This window comes from Pseudophryne corroboree, chromosome 11 (assembly GCF_028390025.1).
Source record: "Pseudophryne corroboree isolate aPseCor3 chromosome 11, aPseCor3.hap2, whole genome shotgun sequence".
Classification (NCBI taxonomy): domain Eukaryota; kingdom Metazoa; phylum Chordata; class Amphibia; order Anura; family Myobatrachidae; genus Pseudophryne; species Pseudophryne corroboree.
Window position 1 is genome coordinate 309,864,067 of NC_086454.1, and position 13,127 is coordinate 309,877,193.

Below are 13,127 nucleotides of genomic sequence, written 5' to 3' on the forward strand. Positions count from 1 at the left end.
GTACTGTCTCCTGGATTCACATATAATATTATTGTCATTGTAAATCCCACGTCAGGACCTGCCAACAAAGGTGCTTTTGAAAAAGTAGCCACTTAGTGAATATACTCGCTAGTCTATATATAAAGATAGGACAGAGGCGCCCGGATGGTGAAGCACCTTTTGAATAGTTTTCCAACTTGTTCAAATAAATAAATGTGCCAAATACAAACTTGAGATTAGTTATCTGGGTTTTCTGCTGATAAAGTTTCAAGTATTTGCATTGTCTATTTTCAAAAACAGAGTATGTTTTTAGTTAATCTTTATTTTATTTAAACTTCATTTAATGTTCATAATTTTTGTCTTTCTTGGCTAGCTTTAATAAGTTAGCCAAGCAGTATGGCTCTCAGAAGTTACAGAGTATTTCTCTAACGTCCTAAGTGGATGCTGGGGACTCCGTCAGGACCATGGGGAATAGCGGCTCCGCAGGAGACAGGGCACAAAAATAAAGCTTTAGGATCAGGTGGTGTGTACTGGCTCCTCCCCCTATGACCCTCCTCCAAGCCTCAGTTAGGTTTTTGTGCCCGTCCGAGCAGGGTGCAATCTAGGTGGCTCTCTTAAAGAGCTGCTTAGAAAAAGTTTTTTAGGTTTTTTTATTTTCAGTGAGTCCTGCTGGCAACAGGCTCACTGCATCGAGGGACTTAGGGGAGAGAATTTCAACTCACCTGCGTGCAGGATGGATTGGATTCTTAGGCTACTGGACACCATTAGCTCCAGAGGGAGTCGGAACACAGGTCTCACCCTGGGGTTCGTCCCGGAGCCGCGCCGCCGACCCCCCTTACAGATGCTGAAGATTGAAGGTCCGGAAACAGGCGGCAGAAGGCTTTTCAGTCTTCATGAAGGTAGCGCACAGCACTGCAGCTGTGCGCCATTGTTGTCACACACTTCACACCAAGCGGTCACGGAGGGTGCAGGGCGCTGCTGGGGGCGCCCTGGGCAGCAATATTTTATTACCTTAAGGCAAAAGAATACATCACATATAGCCATTAAGGCTATATGTATGTATTTAACCCATGCCAGTTATCTAAATCCACGGGAGGAAAGCCCGCCGAAATAGGGGGCGGGGCTTATTCTCCTCAGCACACAGCGCCATTTTCCTGCTCAGCTCCGCTGTGAGGAAGGCTCCCAGGACTCTCCCCTGCACTGCACTACAGAAACAGGGTAAAACAGAGAGGGGGGGCATTTTTTGGCGATATACTGGATATATTTAAGCTGCTATAAGGAACAACACTTATATAAGGTTGTTCCCATATATATTATAGCGCTTGGGTGTGTGCTGGCAAACTCTCCCTCTGTCTCCCCAAAGGGCTAGTGGGGTCCTGTCTTCGATAAGAGCATTCCCTGTGTGTCTGCTGTGTGTCGGTACGTGTGTGTCGACATGTATGAGGACGATGTTGGCGTGGAGGCAGAGCAATTGCCGATAATGGTGATGTCACCCCCCAGGGAGTCGACACCGGAATGGATGGCTTTGTTTATGGAATTACGTGATAATGTCAGCACATTACAAAAATCAGTTGACGACATGAGACGGCCGGCAAACCAGTTAGTACCTGCCCAGGCGTCTCAGACACCGTCAGGGGCTGTAAAGCGCCCTTTACCTCAGTCGGTCGACACAGACCCAGACACAGACACTGAATCTAGTGTCGACGGTGATGAAACAAACGTATTTTCAAGTAGGGCCACACGTTATATGATCACGGCAATGAAGGAGGCTTTGCATATCTCTGATGCTGCAAGTACCACAAAAAGGGGTATTATGTGGGGGGTGAAAAAACTACCTGTAGTTTTTCCTGAATCAGAGGAATTAAATGATGTATGTGATGAAGCGTGGTTTAACCCAGATAGAAAAATGCTAATTTCAAAAAAGTTATTAGCATTATACCCTTTCCCGCCAGAGGTTAGGGCGCGCTGGGAAACACCCCCTAGGGTGGATAAGGCGCTCACACGCTTATCAAAACAAGTGGCGTTACCGTCTCCGGATACGGCCGCCCTCAAGGATCCAACAGATAGGAGACTGGAAACTACCCTAAAAAGTATATACACACATACTGGTGTTATACTGCGACCGGCCATCGCCTCAGCCTGGATGTGCAGTGCTGGGGTCGTCTGGTTGGATTCCCTGACTGAAAATATTGATACCCTGGATAGGGACAGTATTTTATTGACTATAGAGCAATTAAAGGATGCTTTCCTTTATATGCGAGATGCGCAGAGAGATATTTGCACTCTGGCATCGAGAGTAAATGCGATGTCCATATCTGCCAGAAGGAGTTTATGGACGCGACAGTGGTCAGGTGATGCGGATTCCAAACGACATATGGAAGTATTGCCGTATAAAGGGGAGGAATTATTTGGCGTCGGTCTATCGGATCTGGTGGCCACGGCAACTGCCGGAAAATCCACCTTTTTACCTCAGACCCCCTCCCAACAGAAAAAGACACCGTCTTTTCAGCCGCAGTCCTTTCGGTCCTATAAGAACAAGCGGACAAAAGGACAGTCATATCTGCCTAGGGGCAGAGGAAGGGGTAAGAGAGGGCAGCAAGCAGCCCCTGCCCAGGAACAGAAGCCCTCCCAGGGTTCTGCAAAGCCCTCAGCATGACGCTGGGGCCTTACAAGCGGACTCAGGAACGGTGGGGGGTCGACTCAAGAATTTCAGCGCACAGTGGGCTTGCTCACAGGTGGACCCCTGGATTCTGCAGGTAGTATCTCAGGGTTACAGGTTGGAATTCGAGAAGTCTCCCCCTCGCCGGTTCCTAAAGTCTGCTTTGCCAACGTCTCCCTCAGACAGGGAGACGGTATTGGAAGCCATTCACAAGCTGTTTGCTCAGCAGGTGATAGTCAAGGTACCCCTCCTACAACAGGGAAAGGGGTATTACTCCACGCTATTTGTGGTACCGAAGCCGGACGGCTCGGTAAGACCTATTCTAAATCTGAAATCTTTGAACCTGTACATACAAAAATTCAAGTTCAAGATGGAGTCACTCAGAGCAGTGATAGCGAATCTGGAAGAAGGGGACTTTATGGTGTCCCTGGACATAAAGGATGCTTACCTGCATGTCCCAATTTGCCCTTCACATCAAGGGTACCTCAGGTTCGTGGTGCAAAACTGTCATTATCAGTTTCAGACGCTGCCGTTTGGATTGTCCACGGCACCTCGGGTCTTTACCAAGGTAATGGTCGAAATGATGATTCTTCTGCGAAGAAGAGGCGTATTAATTATCCCTTACTTGGACGATCTCCTGATAAGGGCAAGGTCCAGAGAACAGCTGGAGGACGGAGTAGCACTAACCCAAGTAGTGCTGCAACAACACGGGTGGATTCTGAATTTTCCAAAATCTCAGTTGACCCCGACAACACGTCTGCTGTTCCTGGGAATGATTCTGGACACGGTTCAGAAAAAGGTGTTTCTTCCGGAGGAGAAAGCCAGGGAGTTATCCGAACTTGTCAGGAACCTCCTAAAACCAGGGACAGTGTCTGTACATCAATGCACAAGAGTCCTGGGAAAGATGGTGGCTTCTTACGAAGCGATTCCATTCGGCAGATTCCACGCACGAACTTTTCAGTGGGATCTGCTGGACAAATGGTCCGGATCGCATCTGCAGATGCATCAGCGGATAACCTTATCGCCACGGACAAGGGTGTCTCTTCTGTGGTGGTTGCAGAGTGCTCATCTGTTAGAGGGCCGCAGATTCGGCATACAGGACTGGGTCCTGGTGACCACGGATGCCAGTCTGAGAGGCTGGGGAGCGGTCACACAAGGAAGAAACTTCCAGGGAGTATGGTCAAGCCTGGAGATGTCTCTTCACATAAATATACTGGAGCTAAGAGCGATTTACAATGCTCTAAGTCTGGCAAAACCCCTGCTTCAGGGTCAGCCGGTGTTGATCCAGTCGGACAACATCACGGCAGTCGCCCACGTAAACAGACAGGGCGGCACAAGAAGCAGGACAGCAATGGCAGAAGCTGCAAGGATTCTTCGCTGGGCGGAAGATCATGTGATAGCACTGTCAGCAGTATTCATTCCGGGAGTGGACAACTGGGAAGCAGACTTCCTCAGCAGACACGATCTACACCCGGGAGAGTGGGGACTTCATCCAGAAGTCTTCCACATGATTGCGAACCGTTGGGAAAAACCAATGGTGGATATGATGGCGTCCCGCCTCAACAAAAAACTGGACAGGTATTGCGCCAGGTCAAGAGATCCTCAGGCAATAGCTGTGGACGCTCTGGTAACACCGTGGGTGTTCCAGTCAGTGTATGTGTTCCCTCCTCTGCCTCTCATACCAAAAGTACTGAGAATTATACGGCAGAAGGGAGTAAGAACGATACTAGTGGCTCCGGATTGGCCAAGAAGAACTTGGTACCCGGAACTTCAAGAGATGCTCACGGAGGATCCGTGGCCTCTACCTCTAAGACGGGACCTGCTTCAGCAGGGACCGTGTCTATTCCAAGACTTACCGCGGCTGCGTTTGACGGCATGGCGGTTGAACGCCGAATTCTAAAGGAAAAAGGCATTCCGGAAGAGGTCATTCCTACACTGGTAAAAGCCAGGAAGGAGGTAACTGCACAACATTATCACCGCATTTGGAGAAAATATGTTGCGTGGTGTGAGGCCAGGAAGGCCCCCACGGAGGAATTTCAACTGGGTCGATTCCTACATTTCCTGCAAACAGGATTGTCTATGGGCCTCAAATTGGGGTCCATTAAGGTTCAAATTTCGGCCCTGTCGATTTTCTTCCAGAAAGAATTGGCTTCAGTTCCTGAAGTCCAGACTTTTGTAAAAGGAGTACTACATATACAGCCCCCCGGTTGTGCCACCAGTGGCACCGTGGGATCTTAATGTAGTCTTGGATTTTCTCAAATCCCATTGGTTTGAGCCGCTAAAATCGGTGGAGCTGAAGTATCTCACATGGAAAGTAACCATGCTACTGGCCCTGGCTTCAGCCAGGAGAGTATCAGAATTGGCGGCTTTATCATATAAGAGCCCATATCTGATTTTCCATACGGACAGGGCAGAACTGCGGACGCGTCCTCATTTTCTGCCTAAGGTGGTGTCAGCGTTTCACCTGAACCAGCCTATTGTGGTGCCTGCGGCTACTAACGAGTTGGAGGATTCCAAGTTGTTGGACGTGGTCCGGGCATTGAAAATATATATTTCAAGAACGGCGGGAGTCAGAAAGTCTGACTCACTGCTTATATTGTATGCACCCAACAAGATGGGTGCTCCTGCTTCTAAGCAGACGATTGCTCGTTGGATTTGTAGCACAATTCAACTTGCACATTCTGTGGCAGGCTTGCCACAACCTAAATCTGTAAAGGCCCATTCCACAAGGAAAGTGGGCTCATCCTGGGCGGCTGCCCGGGGAGTCTCGGCATTACAACTCTGCCGAGCTGCTACTTGGTCAGGGGCAAATACGTTTGCAAAATTCTACAAATTTGATACCCTGGCTGAGGAGGACCTTGAGTTCTCTCATTCGGTGCTGCAGAGTCATCCGCACTCTCCCGCCCGTTTGGGAGCTTTGGTATAATCCCCATGGTCCTGACGGAGTCCCCAGCATCCACTTAGGACGTTAGAGAAAATAAGAATTTACTTACCGATAATTCTATTTCTCGTAGTCCGTAGTGGATGCTGGGCGCCCATCCCAAGTGCGGATTGTCTGCAATACTTGTACATAGTTATTGTTACAAAAAAATCGGGTTGTTATTTGTTGTGAGCCGTCTGTTCAGAGGCTCCTACGTTTGTCATACTGTTAACTGGGTTCAGATCACAAGTTATACGGTGTGATTGGTGTGGCTGGTATGAGTCTTACCCGGGGTTCAATATCCTTCCTTATTGTGTACGCTCGTCCGGGCACAGTATCCTAACTGAGGCTTGGAGGAGGGTCATAGGGGGAGGAGCCAGTACACACCACCTGATCCTAAAGCTTTATTTTTGTGCCCTGTCTCCTGCGGAGCCGCTATTCCCCATGGTCCTGACGGAGTCCCCAGCATCCACTACGGACTACGAGAAATAGAATTATCGGTAAGTAAATTCTTATTTTAATGCTGGTTCAGATGGATACCTAGCCCCAGGGGGATATAGTTGTGTGATCGGCGGTCAGGAGACCGATGGTCACATAACCTCCTACTACATCCCGCCCCCTCACAATCCCGACAATCGGCATGGCGACCAACAGGGACTATTCCCACTCATAGGTGTCCACGACACCCATAGAGTAGGTATAGAACCCGTGGAGGCCGTAGGTCGCCACCGAGCCCGCAAGGGGCTTGCTGCACTCGACACCCCCCGCCTGGATTCCGCTGCCGGGATCCCGGCGTCGATATGCTGACCGGCGGCCTCCTGACCGCCAGTGACGCATACCACACCCAGCTCCAGGCATAGGGTCTGATTTCAAAGGGGCACGCAGTGGCGATATCGGACGCAAGCGGCATATCACACTGCACATGCGTCCCGATGGTTACTGGTCTGTGATGCCGATCAACAGGGCTGTAGGGAGATTGCAGGGCCCTAGGTAAAGTTAGGGGTGTGGCCTAATTACGGCAGAGCGACCACACATCCTTTTTAAAATAAAAATATATGTGTGCTGCAGCCTGAACGAGGAGGGGGAGGGGGGGGGGATTTGGCAAGGGGGGTCTGTGAGCGCCTCAGCCAGGGTCAGATCCAGGGAGGGGGGTGGCAATCAGTGCAGTTGCACTCAGTGGCACTCAGTTGTGTCTTCATACACAAACAGTGGATCTGAGATGCTGCCATATGGCCATCGTAATGCAGATCCTGGCAGCAACGACACTTTTGCACAACTGCCGCATACGGGATCTTAGCTGCAAAGACATTTGTTAAACTAATTGCGCAGGTGTAATCAACTAACCTGGCAGGGAGTAGAGCCACACCCACCTGTGCTTCTAGTGAGGCATTACCTGGCATGCAGTCCTAGGTGATTGTGCCATGTGTAGCCCTGCTTAATAACCACAGGATAACATTGGGATATGATGAAGCGACAGCGGATTTGCACCAATCGGTCAAAGCTTTTCGGCCTCCCAGCATGCAACTGGCCCGTCCATATATACCTGCCTCCTGGCTCAGACAAATCAGTATTTTGTTTGGTGCAGCAGGAGCCGAACCATGGTCAGAGGGCTGCTGGTTTTTAGCAGCCATAAGCTTTCTTATTTTATTTTTATAGTCTTACTATTTTTTTGAGTGATCTTTCTAAAAAGCGTCTTATACGTACCTTAGAAAGAGTCGCTCCAACAACTCTCCACCAGGCCGCGACAACGCATACCCACGAGTACAGTGCTGTTTCGACGGGCGTCTGTGTCAGATATACTAGCAGGTCCAGCAGACGTTACCAGGCTGTGACCGAAGCACAGGAAGAAGGTAAGGCATCGGTTCCGCTTAGAGGGGAAATACGGACACAGCCGCACTGCTTTGGGAGGAGACTACGAAACAGTCGCTGACGCGGCTGCCACCTCGGATGCACCAGCGCTAGCCCTTAGGGATCATAGGCACCAGGGGTAGTATGAGGCCGCGATCCCTAGGGTTGATGTCAGCAGTGGGGAGTCAGACACTCTCCTGGTCGCCCCTCCCCCCGGTTCATGACCAGTATCCACCGAGTCTCCCGCCATGAACTGTTTTCCCACTTCTGTCTGAGACGCTGTGTACTAAGGGACCCTGTCGCCGCAGAGGCGGTTGTGTGATTGGTGTGCCAGTGTTCACTTGGGCATCTGTGTTCACTATAGGTTCACGGAGCGGCAGTGTACACTAATAGCGTCTGGATCCACTCAGCGTTCGCATAAGTATTGATTGATCCTGGAAGCGGGGTAAGTCTCCCTGTATCCCATTACTGAGAATGGGTTATACAGCACTAAGTTTCTATCTACCTTTTGAGTATGAATAGTTGGATAAGTGCATAATGCATATGAGTCTGATAATATTACTGTGGTTTCTTTCGCTATGCGTCTGAATACGGTTAAAACCTTTATAAAGTAATGCAGTAATATGTTTCTCCTACATGCTTGTAATGTATCTGTAGTTGATTATGTGCTCATATTGCTTTTTATACTAATGTATAACATGTGACTGCTAGTGTGATTGCTGACTGTACTATAATTCTGTCAGTTTTTTCTTCTTTTTATTCTGATCCTCAATGCTGGTGTATAGCAGGGTAGGGTCGGATTGTATGTCACCCACCCCGCATGTCAGTATCTGCCATGTTGCTGAAGTACAAAAGTATCGCACAGTGGCGATGCTTTTGTACTTCAGGAGTAGCTCCCATCCAGCGCAGATTTTGTGCGCTGGCCGGGAGCTACTTGTCGCTGCACGGCTCGCAGCGGCTGCGTGTGATGTCACGCAGCCGCTTTGGCCTGCCCCCCCCACACGGTCTGGCCGCGCCTGCATTGGCCCACAAAATGGTGGCCGCCCCCTACCGCCCAGCGACCACCTCTGCCTGTCAATCAGGCAGAGGCAATCGCTAGGCAACGATAGCCATCGGCTGTCAGCCATGCACCAACGCACTGCGGCGCTGGCGCAGTTCTGACCTGAACGCTGCACTGCAAAGAACTGCAGTGAGCATTCAGGTCAGACTGACCCCTTAAGAGTGGCAAAAGTGAGGTGGATACACTTACAGCAACACCAACACTCATATCATGTTTGTCTTGCAAAGCTGGGTTAGCATCTCAGGATTTGGTTCAGGATGGTTTGTGTGCAAATTGTTTTAGCTTTCACCAAGGTCTCTTGAAAAGTACAAGGCAAATTCAGGTGCAAGTTGATCCCCCTTGGGCTATCTCTGCACAAACATTATCCAATATAGCTGAGCGGATAATTCTAACTTCTGTACCAGGAATAGGTTACACGATTAACCCTTACATGCAGCTTCCCCCCTGCGGTTTATCACTTCCAGCAGCAGCCTCTCAAAAGAAACAGGCTGAAAAGCCAGTGGTAAGTAAATCTACATCTTCACAGTCTACACATGTTTCAGATGAGGATTCATCAGAAGATGAAGGCTCATTAAGCTCTGGTCCTGCATACGAAGAGGAGGAGGTAGGTCTCTGCTCAATGGATATAGCTGAGTTAATTAAGGAAAATGAAAGCCATTCTATCCTTAGAAGAATCAGCAGAGCCTGTGTTAAAATCCAAGGCACCTGTGTTTAAACATCCCAAAACAGTTAAGACTGAGTTTCCTGGGTCACATCAGCTGACGGTAATCATGGAAGAGGCTTGGACTATGCCCAGTAAGAAATTTAGAATTCCTAGAAAATGGAATTCCAATTATCCTATTCCAGCTGGGGATTGTTTAACCACTTGCCTGGCATGTTTGCATCAGATGCGACCATGCCTGCAAGTCCTTTATCTGGTCTGGTCGCACAGGATGCGATCAGCGAGATAAACAGTGTTAGCAGCGGCAGGGAAGGGAAACTTCCCTCCGCTGCTGCTGTCAGAGGGACCGGACGGTCGCTCTGCCTTCCTGTACTCTCCCCACTGATTGCCCTGCTGATGATCACTGCTGATCAGTCAGCACGGCAGGACCCCCCCTCCAGCGGCTGCAGACAATAGCAGCCGCTGGGGAGTGAAAATTAACCCCCCTAAGTACTCCCCTGTGTACCTGGTGGCTGTCCTGGCTTTCAAAATCAAAGCCACTATGTTTCCGATGTTTACGATGGTCACAATGTCACTGGCCGATGTTTCGATGAGTGAAAAAAATATATATTTTCAAATATATATATTTATTTATTTTTTAACTAAAATCATTTTGGATAGGGTTAAATTCTCGTTCTTCACCTAATTCACTCTTAAAAAAAACTGTCAATTTTGAATTTTGGAGCTTTTTTTGGTGGGGGAAAATTGTCAGTTAAGTGGTTAAAGAGGGAGGTGGCACGAAAAGTAGATACGCATGTTATTCGATTAGTGCAAAAATCTACATTACCTCTGCCTTCAACATCATTAAATGATGCCACGGATAGGAGAGTGGATGGGTTTTTTTAACCATTTTTTTCCTGTCTGGGGCAGTCATAAGACCAGCCATGGCTTCAGCTTGGATGGCAAAGGCAGTTGCTGCCTGGGCTGATGCATTGGAAGGAGATCTTTCAATGGCATCTAGAGAGCAAAAATCCCATATGGCACATATAAAACAGGCTGCGATGTTCTTGGAAGAAGCAGCTTTGGATATCGGTACAATTGCCTCCAGGACATCAGCTTCAACAGTAGACGCTCACAGAGCAGTTTGGCTATGTCCATGGAAAGCTGATTCAGAATCTAAAAAGGTTTTGGAGTCTATACCTTTCTCAGGAGATATTCTTTTTGGTAAAGAATTGACAGATATTTTGGAGTCAGAAGCAGACTCCAAGAAAGTAGTTTCCTTCCACATTCAAATTCAAACCTAAAGTTCCAGCTTTTCGGCCCTTTCGGTCTCAAGGAAAAGCTGAAGGGAAAAGTAATGGCAAACAGCCCCAATACAGCAAGTCTGGTAAGACTAAAAAGCATTGGGCTACCAGAGGACCGATTGGTAAAACAGGAAATAAGCCATCAGCCTGATGGTGCAGGCCTCCACCTGGGGGATTCCAGGATGGGGGACTGACTTCTTCAGTTTGCTCAAATCTGGTAGCAGTCTACAACAAATGCCTAGGTGCAGGAAGCGGTATCTCTCGGTTATGCATTTGCCTTCAAGAAACACCCTCCTCAAAGTTTTTTTTGTACCAGCCTGTCTTGGGTAGAGACAAAAGCCAGGGCTTTGAAAGAGGCAGTTCAGAAATTGCTTCAGTCAGGGGTTATCATTCCAGTTTCTCCTGCACAACGAAGACAGGGTTTTTACTCCAACCTGTTTCTAGTTCAGAAGCCAAATGGGTCATTGCGGCCCATACTAAATCTCAAAGTGCTGAACAAGTACATTTGGGTACCTCGGTTTCATATGGAGACTTTATGTTCCATCATGTTGGCCATTAAGCCAGGGGAATTTATGGTATCCCTGGATATCCAGGATGCTTTTACCTACATGTTCCTATAGCACTGTCCCATCAGTGCTATCTCAGGTTCGCTATCCTCCAACAGCATTTTCTCTAAAGTCCTAGTGGATGCTGGGGACTCCGTAAGGACCATGGGGAATAGACGGGCTCCGCAGGAGACAGGGCACTTTAAGAAAGAATTTGGATACTGGTGTGCTCTGGCTCCTCCCTCTATGTCCCTCCTCCAGACCTCAGTTTGAACCTGTGCCCGGACAAGCTGGGTGTGTCACGATCCGGGTATCTGGACGCCATTTCTTACCTATCAGATGCCTCCTAAGGCTGGCTCAGCGCTCCAGGACTGGATCCCATCTGTTATCCTGATGTGCACATTCCCGCATCCTCGCCTGTCTCTCTGGACGCAGTCACAGTAACGCCTTATACATCTGGCATGGCGTCTCCCGCGGCCTCCGCCGCCGTCCCTGAGCTTCTGCATTCAGAGTGGCGATTACGTCAGCCGCGGCCTCCGCTGTGTCCGCGTGGTTGGATGTGCATCTGTCAGCCTGGCATCTCCTGTCTCCGGTGGCCGGCGCCGCCATTACTGTTTTCCAGACCACATGGATTACAATCCAAACTTCCCTCCAAGTGTCTGCATGGGCGCAGCCATCTTGGATTCTGTCAGCTGATCATTCCTACCAATCCGTTGTCAGTATTATTAATTTGCATAATTGCCTAGCCAATGCCTTCCTTGCTGCAGGTATAAATAGGTTGTGCCTGAGCAAGGAAGGCGTCAGTGCTTTGGTTGTCAAACCTAGTTCCAGTTTGTCTCTCTCCTGTGATTGTCTTCCAGGTTCCAGCTCCTGTCTCCAGACTTCTGCTATAGAGACCCGCACCAGCATTCCATCTGCGGTGTAGCCTGACTCTCCGATCCATTCTGGACTCACCTGTTTCCAGCTACAACAATCACCTGCTTCCAGCCCAGCTTCCAGCAGTGTACAGCTTCTCTTAAAGGGCCGGTGTACCAGCATTCCATCTGCGGTGTAGCCGGACTCTCCGATCCATTCTGGACTCACCTGTTTCCAGTTACAACAATCACCTGCTTCCAGCCCAGCTTCCAGCAGTGTACAGCTTCTCTTAAAGGGCCGGTGTCCTTTCTGCAGTTTACCTCTCTCCACCGGTCTTATTATTTCTCCGTTCTCAAATTCTACATTTCATCTATATTGCATCGCTCTCAAGCTTTATTTACTATTTAACTGGTTCCAGCCAGTTTCCACTCCGTGCCAACACCTGTCTGGTTCTAACCAGTACCCACAGCAGCATTTTATCTACAGCAGTCCAGCTTTCCCTGGAACACCAGCTGGTACGACCCTGGGCTTTCCTCATTGCTACAGTTGAGCCTGGTAAGGACTTTCCAACTTGCAGATAATAAGAACTGTCTCATACCACCAGAGCTCTGTGGCCCCTGCCACCCTGTAGTACCCAGGAACTGTATTATTATTTCTCTGCTGATTTTTATGTTCTTTTACTGCTACTGTGATGCATGGAGTTTGTCATAAATAAACATCATTGACTTTTATTCCTGGTTGTCGTGGTCACGCCTTCGGGCAATTCTTCTATATGTCTAGGGGTCTGATACAACCTGCCAGGTTCCATTACACCTCAGCCCCTACAACTGAGGCTGCCTCCCGTCAGCTCAGGCCCTCAGTTGTGACAGTAAGCACTGACCTAATGAATCCAGCCGGGGACCAGGATCAAACGGCCAGGCCAATGCAAGAACTGGCAGCCCGACTTGAACATCAGGAGGCTGCACAGGGCCACATCATCCGCTGTCTCCAGGATCTCTCTACTCGGCTGGATGGGATTCAGACAACCCTCCGTGGATCAGACGCGTCCGGTGCGTCAACCACAGTGACTCCAGCTATAACCCCACCCACCTTACCCGTTTCTGCTCCACGTCTTCATCTTCCAACGCCAGCAAAATTTGACGGATCTCCAAGATTCTGCAGGGGATTTCTCAACCAGTGTGAGATTCAGTTTGAGCTACAACCTGGCAATTTTCCCAGTGACCGTACAAAAATTGCCTACATCATCTCTCTTCTCAGTGGCTCAGCCCTTGACTGGGCATCACCGTTATGGGAGAGGTCCGACACCCTGCTATCTTC